This window comes from Magnolia sinica, chromosome 2, assembly GCF_029962835.1.
Source record: "Magnolia sinica isolate HGM2019 chromosome 2, MsV1, whole genome shotgun sequence".
In the NCBI taxonomy this organism is placed as follows: domain Eukaryota; kingdom Viridiplantae; phylum Streptophyta; class Magnoliopsida; order Magnoliales; family Magnoliaceae; genus Magnolia; species Magnolia sinica.
In genome coordinates this window covers 92356339-92369184 of record NC_080574.1, presented here as the reverse complement: position 1 = coordinate 92369184, position 12846 = coordinate 92356339, and the positions used below count along the sequence as shown (strand labels likewise).

The following is a 12846-nucleotide window of genomic DNA, read 5'->3' as shown; positions in this document are numbered from 1 at the left end:
CTACAGGCATGCTTTCAAATGCCGATTCAGTCATACTCTCCAACAGAGAAGTATAATAACCAAGACGAAAAGGGTAACTAACCTGAACTGGGAAAGTAACGGTCTCGCCCTCAGGTCCATGAATTGTCACCGACCTTGCTTCACAATCAATCTCTGCTCGCATCCTCGTGAGCCAATCCATACCCATAATGACATCGTAATAGTAAAGAGGTGCGACAAAAAGGTCAACACGAATCGATCCACTCCCTAGATCAATCAAACAATCCAAACAACACTTGTTCATAGCAGAGGAGATCCCCGTAGCGGTAGTGAGCGTCACTCTTTGTATAGAAATAGTGCTCCAACTTAGACCCCTAACTGTCGCATACGATATAAGAGAGGTAGTGGACCCTGTATCCACTAACATAGAAACGGGAATACCTTCAATGTGCGCTATAACCTCAAAGGATCTCGGCACCAAGTCAGACATATGCGCTTCAGCTGAGAGCGCATGAACTCGAGCCTGCTGCTGACGATTTGGCGGAGGAACCATGGGCCGCTGAGGTGGCCTGAAGCTAGGTACAGAAGGTCTGAAGGATGGATGAGCTGGCGCTGAACGAAGAGGTGGAGGTGAAATAACCTGAGGCATCGGGCGGCTGATCCTCTGCAATGGAGTAAACCACTGTCCCGCATACGCGAAAAGCAAGAACGATCCAAATGCCCCATCTTCCCATAGTACGAACAGCGAAGATCAGCTCGCACCTGCTGAGCGGGCGGCGCTGAACGCCTCGGAGGAGAATCTGCCCGCGGCCTCTTGCCGAGAAAAGGTGCACTCTAAAAGTCAGGTCGCGGCCTAGGAACCATAGGTGCTCGCATACGGGACGACCTGTCCCCGTCTTGCTCTGCTCGCAAGGACATGCTCACCAACTCCGCATAGGAAGATATGCTAGTACAGCACATCTTCGATCAAATCTCAGGCCTCAATCCCTCAGAAAAATGCCGCATCCTCATCGGCTGATCACTCGGAATCAAGGGAGCATAGCGACCGAGCTCAGTGAACCGGTTCTCATATTTCGTCACCGACATCCCTCCCTAGCGGAGGCGAAGGAACTCACTCTCCTTCTCATGTCGGTACGTAACCGGGAAATACTTCTCATGGAAGCGTGCCTCAAACGCCTGCCACAACCACTTATATCCTTCCTCAACAGTGCGAAGAACACTGTCCCACCATAAAATGACCTCCTTCTCAAACATGAAGGAGGCAAGCTCGACTTGCTCAACCTCTGAACAGTGCAGCGGTCTCAGCATCTTAGAGATGCGATCAATCCAATACTCGGCCTCCTCGGGTCTATGAGAACCCGTAAATGTGGGAGGTCGTAAGCGCTGGAATCGCTCAAAAGTGCCGCTCGCACTAGCGCTCCCAGATGGGGGCATAGGTGAAGCAGGTGGAGTCGCCCCCACTGACTGAGCAAAGATGCCAGCCATGGAAGACCGAAACTGCTGCTGGTGGTGCTGCTGCTGAATCTGCTACTGCTGCATCAACAACATCATCTGCTCAAACCTATCAAAAGGCGGAGCAGACGAAGATGCACGGTTAAGCTCAGGAACCGAAGGCATGACTAGAGGAGCCATAGGTGGAATCACAGGTGTCGGCCCAACACCAGCATGAGACGGGCCCGACTATGGATCCGTCTGGCTATCGATCAGGGGAGGAACCCAGGTAAGCGACTTAACCAAGGAGAGACGTGCCGAAGTCTTCGAACCCTTAGGAGGCATACCCTACATTCAACAGAGGATGCAACCTGTAAGATTCTACGTCCACATAATCCACCCATACAGCAATCACAGCACAACTTCAACGATAAACAACATGCATTCCATTTAACAAAATTTTTCGCAATACAAGTATTGCAGCATTACATGAATCACAATAGGGAAAGCATGTGAACTAAACATCTAAAACTTGAAACAACAACAAACAACTTCCAACTACTAAAGCCAACAACGGCTACACACAGAAAGAAACAACAAAACAAAGCAAAGGATGACTACATCGACAACTACTCATCGAAATCATGAGATGGAGGCGGGGCACCCTTATCCTACAAGCAACACAGGATAGACTTTGGAGTTTGAGTCACCTTCTTAAACTTATGCTTCACAAGGCCTCGAAGATCCATGATATCCTGACGTAGGACAGCCTGCCCTTCCTCAAGCCGAGTGATACGGGCATCCCTGGCAACCTGATCTGCGCTCTGCTCTGGTGCCACAGGAGGAGAACTCTCACTCGTATCCTGTGCCTCTACCTCTGCCTCGTCCTACTCTGTTTTTTCTTCAATCTCAGCTCCACCCTCAGCATAACTCACTTCATCATCGCTCTCTGACTCATCCTCACTTCCTGAGGCTTGTTGACGAGGACCAATTTCCATCTGCTTAAGGGTCATCAGATTAATGCAGCGAATAGGTATCGGCTTTTCTACTCCAAGCCTATAGCCAAACTCATGTGCAAGCTTACAAATGAGTCGGCCAAATGGGAGCGATTCGGTCCTCCTAGTCGAACGAGCGATAAGGATAATCTGACGCAAGATGTACGTCGGCACACATAACTTCGCTCCTTGCCCCACCTGATACAGAAAATCTATCATCAGGCACGTACACTCGCTGCGGTTGCTCCACCTTGGATATACATTGAATGTACACATGTGGTGAAGTAAGCGGAAGTCATCCGTCATGTTGGTAGCTAGAAGACTTCTATTAGGCTGCCATTCGACCAGACGACCACACAAGAGCTGGGTGCGACGATCCCTCTCGCGCATACTGTTCAAATTCTTCTCACTGGCATGCACCTCACCAAGTGGCACATTCAGGAGTCGGGATTTCAAAGTGACGTTGACCGTGGCCTCTCGACCACTACCACAAGGAATCTTGAACTGCAGAGGCTCCAGCGAAGGATCACGAATGTTGGCATAAAAATCTTGAACAGTGCTTGTATTAGCGCGATATTCGCCCTCAAACAAGGGACACCAACCAGCTCCTTCTAGGCGCTCCAACAACAGAAACTCGCCAAATAGCCACGGATCTACATGAGTATAGAAAAGGACCCTACGGCCTTCATAGACTCCATGAGATAGCTCTACCAATAAGGTTCTTCTAATGGGAGCTTGAGGATCAAGGTCCTGCTTGGTCTGAAACTCACGGGCGGTGGTCGTGCTCGAGGCGACACCTCTCCACCTCCGTGCACGGGTTGGGCGGCTAGGCCCGGCTTCATCCACGGGCGCTCTCTTCTTCCCCATCAAAGAAAGAAGGGTGGAGATGGAAAAGATGGACGTGATAAACTCAAAGAGGGCCATGGGAAATGAGAGAAAGAGAGAAATAGGAAGAATGGTGAAGCTTCCACACACTTGAGATCCCAAAGAAGGATTTGAGAGCCCAAATGAGAAGAAAAGAGAGTGAAATCAACAATGGGGATGAAGTTTTAAGATGGGTTGGTTAGGTGTGCACGAAAAATGGAAGAAGAAAAAGATTGGGGAGAGATTTTGTGGAGTTTTGAGAGGAACTTGAAGAAAAGGAGAGCTTGGGAGGGTGTTTTATGAAGGGAATAGGGTTTAGGAAGGGTTTTAACCAGCCAACTGTGGAGGGGTGGGCCACACTAGGCCCCAAATGCAACGGCCCGAGCTGGCCCGCTGAGCGGCGAGGGCTCGACGAACCGGCGAGGTCATCGCCGGTCTCTGGACCGTTTGGTGATGGCTCGCCATTTGGGCGAGGTACTCCTAGCCCCTTATGTGGAAAATGATGTGGGTCCCCCCTAGGCCCCCCTGAAAATGCCCCGATCGGCCCTTTTGTCCGATTCGACGCCTATCGGGCCATTCGGGTTAAAATCTGATACAAACAGAGGTTTACTGACATTTGAAGGGTTGGGATGAGAGGATAAACCATCTAAACTCATTAATAGACGGTCTAGAAGAGATTTTGGGTCGCTGTGTGTGATCGGGAGTGTGGACAGACTCAATCTCGGCGATCGTTTTCAGTAAACTTTCGCCGATAGAAGCAACAGGACACAAACATAAATTCTACGATAAACTTGCACCCAAATACACTAAGGTGGCTACAGCTTGTGGTGTGTGACCATAACCCAGGTCCGGTTTAATCCAATTCATGCTCTGATACCAACTTGTAACGCCCTGAAATTCGGGGGTCGAGCACAACTCAGCTCCCGAGTTTCAAAACATCACTTATGCAACATATTGAATGATGGATGTATGTTGTCTATATAAGTGCATAAAACATGGAATAGATTAAGCCAAACTGGAAACATAATTCAGGGATAAGCGAAGAACGCAAGCGAAAGACTTAAAGAAATATATGTGTACATGTGCAAATCCCTGAAATACATATACATACCAGGTCATACTCATAAGTGATACTATCAAAATTACAAGCATTAACAGACATTATCTATTCCAAAAGAACATGGTGACCATAACTGCCTAAGATCATCGCTATCGGACTTTCGACGCGCGGTCCAAGTCCGATCCAGAACTTCCAAAAATTCCCAAGAGCAACTGGATTTAGCGATGAATCCCAGATTTCAGAGCGACATAGCGCTAATGATGCTACAGGTTTTAAGTCATGCAGATCAAATTTAAAGTGATTGATGTAAATTTCACAAGCAATCGAGTTTAGCTCTAATTACCCCACAATTAACTTCTAAGGAAAATCGAGGTAGTACTTGGGTCTTGGCATAAAATTTTTCGGGTCATTACACTGAACAAATTGGATATATTCTTCGATGACATCGAAGGTTGTTCGATAACATCGAAGACTTATGTAGAACTACTGCAGAGTGTGTAAATTTGATGCGATTTTGCGAATCTATGCGGTCAAGGCTACAAATATGGGTTCCCTATGGACTTTTTAGGATTTCTAGGGTTTAGATAAGTAGCGCAAAAGGGCAGAGCCGCTTGCTAAGAGTTCTTTTTCCCTTCTCCTTAGTTTTTAATGCTTTCTTATAGGGTTTTTAATCCAATCATGTTTATGGTTGGCTACATCTCTTAGCTAAGGCTAAGGGGTGAAGCTCGTAGCGTCCGATTCGACGCCTATCGGGCCATTCGGGTTAAAATCTGATACAAACAGAGGTTTACTGACATTTGAAGGGTTGGGATGAGAGGATAAACCATCTAAACTCATTAATAGAGGTCAGAAGAGATTTATCATCATGTGTGATCAGGAGCCAATGGGAAGCTTAAATATAGTTAAAGATACAAAAATGGAAAAGATAAAAAACCAACAAAATATATTCAAAAACCATCGGAACCAAACATAAAAAGCCACCCGGGGAAACGGGTTACAGGAAGGAAAAAGTATATAAAAAAAAACATTAACCCGCCGTTTCACCTCGAGATCATTTTCTTTGTGGAAGCTCATTCAACTGGAGTTTGTTAAGGCAACCTTAAGCTAGCGGAAGGCAAGCAACCCCAGTTTTGGGGCCGCGGCGCCCCCGTGAGAGTAATTGATTGCCTACGAGAGGTTAATGGTAGAACGCAACCATTAGGTAAGAAACCAAGCTTTGTTCCATCATATTAAGAAAAAGATTAAATAGTTTAATAATAAAAGATGAAAGTATACCATGATTTAACTGTTAATAGTATGATTGATCTTTCAGTTAAAAAAGAATTTTGTCAAAAAAAAAAAAATTGAACAAAAACTGAACTAAACACTAACCTAAAACATTATATGTCTTCGTCAACGGCGACAAGACAACCTAAGGCAAGAATAGAAATGAGCTAAAACAACACATAAACTATTCTAAGCTCTAAAACAGATTAGGGTTAGGTTAACTTACCTAAGGATGAACTTAGAATCACTGGAATAATGATTCAAAAGTGTAGGTTTTGAGGATGTAGAGAAACAGGAAAGAATCTAAGATGATTCACCAACTTCTCTCTCACTTTCTCTCTCTTTTCCTCTCTCTTTCTTAGCTAGGGTTAGGAAATTCGTATGGAAAAAAGAATGAGGGTTTTAAGGTCTTTAAATAGGCATAACATTGATGAAAATAACCCCAGGGCTAAGGTATACTTAGGTTATAACCAAAATAGGCCTCTCTCGATCCAACGGAGCACTTCCGGTGGGCCTTTTTCCATGTGCGGTCGGATTTAAGCTCACTGACCATGGATCTAGGTCAGGCTGAGTTTTCGTACCAATCGGATCTACAGATCAGCCGTGGCGGACTATACTCAATTCAACGGTCACCGAAACTCGATCAGGTCCACAAGCACTATGACCTGCCTGGGCCACCTTCCCTAATCCAAGGGTGAAATTGGGTTAGAATCCAATGGTCAGATTGCTTAAAATCGTCGTGCAAGAGACACGACTCAGATTTCATAAAATCATATTTAATTTCTGACCGTTCTCACACTCTTAACTCCGGACTCAATCAAATTTACCCAGAACATCATCTGGACTTGATTTTTGAGGTGATGGCCAAGTCCAACATGGTGACCATAACTGCCTAAGATCATCGCTATCGGACTTTCGACGCGCGGTCCAAGTCCGATCCAGAACTTCCAAAAATTCCCAAGAGCAACTGGATTTAGCGATGAATCCCAGATTTCAGAGCGACATAGCGCTAATGATGCTACAGGTTTTAAGTCATGCAGATCAAATTTAAAGTGATTGATGTAAATTTCACAAGCAATCGAGTTTAGCTCTAATTACCCCACAATTAACTTCTAAGGAAAATCGAGGTAGTACTTGGGTCTTGGCATAAAATTTTTCGGGTCATTACACTGAACAAATTGGATATATTCTTCGATGACATCGAAGGTTGTTCGATAACATCGAAGACTTATGTAGAACTACTGCAGAGTGTGTAAATTTGATGCGATTTTGCGAATCTATGCGGTCAAGGCTACAAATATGGGTTCCCTATGGACTTTTTAGGATTTCTAGGGTTTAGATAAGTAGCGCAAAAGGGCGGAGCTGCTTGCTAAGAGTTCTTTTTCCCTTCTCCTTAGTTTTTAATGCTTTCTTATAGGGTTTTTAATCCAATCATGTTTATGGTTGGCTACATCTCTTAGCTAAGGCTAAGGGGTGAAGCTCGTAGCGCGATTGAGATGTTTTTCTTGTTTGATTCTTGTTATTATTGAACTCCTTCCAATCCTTACACCTTTCATCCATTGAGAATTAGGTCAATGGAAGTTCAGATCGGATCTTATTGAATATCTTCCAATTGGATTGGATAGGACTCTAGTTCCAATTGAGTGCCTTGAATCAAATAAGGAAACATCCTAATAGCTGCAAGTGGATCCCTAGAAACCCTAGTTCCCACCTTTAAATTCATAAGTTTCTAAATTCATCATCTCATAATTAGTCCCTACTTTTCTGATTTAGGTTAGTTCTCGTAGTTTTGATTATAATTACTCTCAGAATAGGCACACAAGATTAGTCCCTGTGGATTCGACCTCGGTCTCACCGAGATTATTACTGCATTGCGACCCTACACTTGGGGTTGTGAACAAGTTTTTGGAGTCATTGCGACCCTACACTTAGTGTTGCATTTTTTTGAGATTAGCTAGTTTTGGAATTAGGTTTAAGATTAGGGTTTTTTGGTTTATAGGTTTAGAAATTTCCTTTTTCTATTTTTAGAAACTTTCCTTTTTCATTTTTAGAAACTAGGTAGCTTTCCTTATTTCCTTTTTAGAAACTAACTCATCTTTTTATTTTTATTTTTAGAAACTTTCTAATTTTAGAGTTTCTGTTTTAGAAACTGACTTGTTTTGTTTTTATTTTTGTTTTCGTTTTTGTTTGTTTTGTTTTTTTTTTTTTTTTTTTGCAGTATCTTAATTTAGGAACTTCTAATTTGGTAACTTCTTTCTAATTCCCTCTCTCTTTCTATTTCTAATTTTCTACTTTTTCTTCTCTCTTTTAGATTTAGGTTAGAATTTGAAATTGAGGGCTGAGAGTCTTTCATGCCCAAGTGGGTTCGTGACAAACTCGACTTCTTTTGAGTGAAGGAGGATTAGTTGAGGGGTTATCTATACATTGTAAGATTAGACACCATTCGAGATCCTCAAAGTTAATTAAAGTGTTGGTTTCCAATCAACCAGTTAATCAACTGAGAAGACAACCTCAACCTCAGGTTGAGGATGTCCAGGAATTGAATGAGGTGCATCAAGACCCCCACCTCGTACTTTACAAGACTATTTACAACTGGCGGGGGTGAGTACACTTTCATGTATGGTTTTTCCAGAAAATACGAGACACATGGATATCAAGCCAAGGGTGATCCAACTCCTTCCAAAATTTCATGGGCTTGAATATGAAAATCCATATCTACACTTGAAAGAGCTTGATGAAATCATAGCCACTCTATATTTTCCTAACGTGTCTGACGACACGGTCAGGCTGAAACTCTTTCCTTTTTATTTGAAAGAGAAAGCTAAGAGTGCTTGCATTCACTACGTCCTTGATCTATTGGTAGATTAAATGACATGATAAGGGAGTTTATAAAGAAAATTTTCCCATACCATAAGACGAACACCCTTAGAAAGTCAATCATGAACTTCACCCAAAAGGAAGATGAAACATTCTTCCAATGTTGGGAACGATTCAAGGATCTTGTCAGTTCATGCCCTCAGCACAGTTTTGAAACGTGGCGCATCATGAATTTCTTCTATAATAGACCGACGTCTTCCATGTGCCAATTGGTCGAGACAATGTGTAATTGGGAATTCATGAATAGAAGTGTTGATTATGTGTGGGATTATTTTGACAAGCTTGCTGAAAACATGTAATTATGGGACATCTCCCCAAAATCAAGCACAACGTCTAGGCCAACTCAATCCAATGAGAGGGGCGGAATGTATCTCCTAAAAAAGGATGATGATATCAATGCTAAAGTGGTTAATCTCACCAGAAAACTCGAGGCCATGAAATTAAAGAAGGATAAGGGTAAGGAAATTGTTTGCGGTATTTGTGATTTTAACATTCACACAATTGAAAATTGCCCAACAATATCTGCTTTTCAAGAGGTATTGAATGAGCAATCTAATGTCGTAAGTAATTACCAAAGACCTTTTAGTGGGCCCACCTCTAATAAATATAATCCCAGTTGGAGAAATCATCCAGACTTCAGTTAGAGAAATAGAGAAACTACTACACCTCAAACATTCCCTAATCAAATTCTAATTCAAGGGAAACCTTAAGAGGGTCTTATTTTAAAGCATCTTCAAAATCAAGAGCCTTTCATTTAGGGTATGTTACAATTCTTTCAAGACCTGACAAATTCCATATAAGGACTTGAGACTAAAAGCACAATTGAGAATAAAGGGAGCTTTCCAGCTCAACCTCTTCCCAATCAAAAGCCGCAATATGAAGTTAGCGACCAGAACTCTTTAAATTAGCTGAAGCAAGCTAAATCTATCACCACTCTTAGGAATGGGAAGATAAATGACAAAACCATTCTGGTTAGGGCTGAAAAGCCTGTAACATTTCAGAAAAACTGTATAAGGACCCGAGTACCACCTCAGGCAGAACCACCTAAGGACTATGTCTTGTCATAACTTAGACATAAATATTAAACTAAATAATCAGTGGATTTAGCTTGGGCTACCATTTCCACAAACAAGAAGGCCTTAAACCATTAATATCACTAACTCAACACTACATAAAGACTAGGAAAAATTCCAAGAGCCTATCACTCTCGGGAGTACATTGAAACCCCGTATCGAACCTGGAACGCACGTCGAGAATTCGATAACCGCGAAACTATAGGATTATGTCCGTCTTACTGGGCTTGACGACCATTGTGGGAATCGAGTCCAAATAGTATCCAGAAATGCATAACTTAAGCCTTGAATGAAGTGTGTGAGAAACGTGAATATCTTTAGAAAATGTATTGAAACCTAAGTGAATTGGGTCATTCGCTCATGCGCGAAATTGAGGATTTCAGACCATTAGTTTCTGACCAAACTTCACCCATGGAAAAGAAAATTTCCCTACACGTATCCGTATACTTGTATCCCCGATCGAGTAAGTATGACTGTTGATCTGACACAGGTCTTCCACAGTCGATCGTCCTATCCGATCACACCAAAACCACATCCTAGCATAGATCCATTGTCAGGGAACTTACCCTATGACGTATGTGAGTAGAGGGCCTCCCTGTGAGCCCTGTTTTTCAAAAACAGCTGCCCAAAGGGTATAACCCATGTATATAGTGGCCATGGGGCCATTTGCATCACTTCTGGACTTATATATAGCCCTTATATCACCCCACCTCTCTCATATACAAATTTCTCCAAAACCCTAGGGAGGGAGGGAAGAGAAAAGAGGAAGGAGAGAAGAGAGATCTTGGGAGATTGTTGCAGTGTTTCTCTCCCACAACTCCATGCATCGAATCACCTCCCCATTACGCTACACACTCAGTTTCGGCTACGATTTTGGGTAAGAAACCTTAACCTTAATCTTGTTATAGAGATCTGGGCTGATTATTTGTCAAACTAGTTAACCATTTACGTTATTTAGGTGCCCGACATTCCATTTTCGAGAACGTAAAATTTGAACCGAGTTTGAATCGAGTATTTCGATGAAAGGTGCAGACTATAAACATTTAGGTTACGGTTTTCAATGCTTTCAATGTTAGCTAATGATTTATGTCTAACTTGATTGCTACCATATTGTCTTAAACACACCGATTTCGATTAGTTTACATGTATGAACTATGTTGAACAAAATATGCATCCCATGTATTTGTTGAAAAGTTTGAATGAACATGTAACCATGATTTGTGCTGCCATGACTACTGATATAGGATTCATTGTTGTCATATGCATGCTGACCTCTCTATGTAAGGAATTGCCAAAATATACGTTGTAACTAACCTAGTCTATGTATTCGGTGAAGTGTAGCTTAAGTGTTTGATAAACGGTCTGAATGAGAAATTATTAATGATTTATATCTATTTAGAGTATTAATATAGGATTCTCAATTACCTTATGCATATGTATAGTTTCCTTCATGAAATCTTATTTGTCTCTACGCGATTTATGGATAAAATGTAAGTGTTAGGTAATATGATTAATGTGTTTGATGAAATGCTCAAATGAGGAATTTATTTGGATTGTTTGTTAAATGTTGACATGATTATCACATGTGTCTACCTATTGCATCTGAGTAAGATTGGGGCTACAACATAGTACAGGCAATCGGTAAAAGTCCTTGTTCGGGTGGCCGAATTAGTCTTGCCACATTGGGTAACTTGACGAATCTGGTTCGCACGACGATTGTCGACAGTGTTTAGGCCACAAGGGGTGCTTATGCACTCTATGTGGATTAAGTCAACATGTGCCCATACCAATCAAACTTGCCCAATGAACCGATTGGCCTATTGTGTGTTTACCATGTATAGACACCACTGCTTGAATATAAGGCACCCCTCTCTAATGTAAAGGCCCACTCTAACCATGGTACTACGATCCGCTAAGATTCATGAGCCGGGCATGGTGGTATGGGATACTCTGTTCGAGTTGTCAGCCTATGCTGGGTGACGAGCCTCCCCATAGTGACCAATGAGCAACTAAGACTCGTGAGCCGAGCATGGTGGTATGGGACACCGTGTTCATGCTGTCGGCCTACGCTGAGGTGACAAGCTTCCCCCTAGTGACCGTGAGTATAAAATTTTGAATTTGCCTATTGATTACTTTTCATTAGGAGTGATGCCCTATAACTTGCCTATCGCATGTGATTAACTAGGATTGACGACCCTAGATGGATCCTTCGATTTAGGTTAATGATATAAAGGGAGGTACCTTAGCTTCTCGAACCTATTGTATGAATAAGCTTAATTAAGTATTCAGATAAGACGACCATGTATTATCGCATTGCATTAGTTAGGATGTGTTTTTAGCGATAAAGTTGCATTGTTTTGAGGGAGTGCTGTCAAATGTGAAATTGGTCGTCAGAGTCACTTTTTGAGGGAGCTTTGATGCGAGGGCATTCATTATTACTTGCACTTCATCCCTACATTAACAAGAGTAGTTAGGAAGTGATTGTTATGTTGCTTTATGATTACTGCTTGATTAACTTGATAACATGTTAACCTCTGCCTTATAGTACTACTGAGTTGATCACTCACTCCTACCCTGGGATGGTTTTTTAAAACACCAACTAGAATCTGGTTTAGATGCAGGTGTTGACGAAGTCTATGCAATGGAGCAGGACTTTATGGATGAGGAGTTCTCCTACATTTAGCTCTCGGGCAGGTCTATGTAGACCTTGTGCCAATGCGCAAGGATTATAGGGACATCTAGATTAGTTAGACACTTTACATTTCTATATTTTATCTATTTTGAAACAATAAATATATATATATATATATATATTGAACCTGGTTACGTAATCATACTCTGGAGGTTTGTGAAACTCCTACATACTTAAATATATATGTTTCAGACTTCCTCTTACTTAATTTAATTATATCTGGAGTATGATGTGTTGTTTTAGTATAATCTCACTCATGTTTGACTCATTAATATAGACAAAATCTGAACATCATTATCTATGTTGCATAAGTGATGTGCTGAATTTTGGGAGTAGAACCTTGCTGGACCCTTAAAATTTAGGGCGTTAAAAAGCCTAAGGACCCGAAAGAGGACAACAATGATAGATCTAGCCATGCCCCACAAGAATTAGAACTGGAACCTCAAGGGAAGCCAATTGCTCCATTTCCCCAATGGTTAGTTGCACTAAAACCTCTCTCTAACTCTCAAGACATTCTAGAGGTGTTGAAACAAGTGAAGGTCAATATTCCTTTACTCGATGTCGTAAAACAAAAACCTTCATATGTCAAATTTCTAAAAGACTTGTGTA

General features: G+C 42.1%; 1 non-coding gene across 1 annotated transcript; it reads right to left on the bottom strand.

Moving 5' to 3' along the window:
* Positions 1-8516: 8516 nt before the first annotated feature.
* Positions 8517-8623, bottom strand: LOC131238243 (small nucleolar RNA R71). Its single transcript, XR_009167650.1, has one exon. It is a non-coding gene; the product is annotated as a small nucleolar RNA R71 (small nucleolar RNA).
* Positions 8624-12846: the final 4223 nt, after the last annotated feature.